Genomic DNA, 415 nt, shown 5'->3' with positions numbered 1-415 from the left:
GGGCAGCGTTGTGTCCTCCAGGGTGGTCGTACCATTCCGACCTGTTTGTAGGTTTGATGTAGAAATTGCAGCTCTGTCTAGCATCTGTACTGCATAGACACTAGTTGCTACAAAGGTTTAAGTGTTGTATTACTGTAACTAGAACCTACCAATAGACTTCAGCTGTATAGTAAGACTTCAACGATAAGGATTGTCAGTACTAACTGGTGATGAATCATGTCTTCTTGTTCTCATGGGCGGCGATTTCTTGGCGACTGTTGACGTGGTCCCGTATCTCTGGAACTTGCTCCCAACATATAAAGCAGAACGCGGGTGCTACTGAGGCAGTTCTTGAATTGTTCAATGTACCAGCTGGTGTTTTGAGGCGCCACGCGTAATGGACCCCGGGCGCCTCTGTGCTGCATGGACACTGGCT

The sequence above is a fragment of the Frankliniella occidentalis genome, unplaced genomic scaffold, assembly GCF_000697945.3.
Source record: "Frankliniella occidentalis isolate FOCC.00 unplaced genomic scaffold, Focc_3.1 Scaffold287, whole genome shotgun sequence".
Taxonomy (NCBI): Eukaryota; Metazoa; Arthropoda; class Insecta; order Thysanoptera; family Thripidae; genus Frankliniella; species Frankliniella occidentalis.
This window is presented reverse-complemented; position numbering follows the sequence as displayed.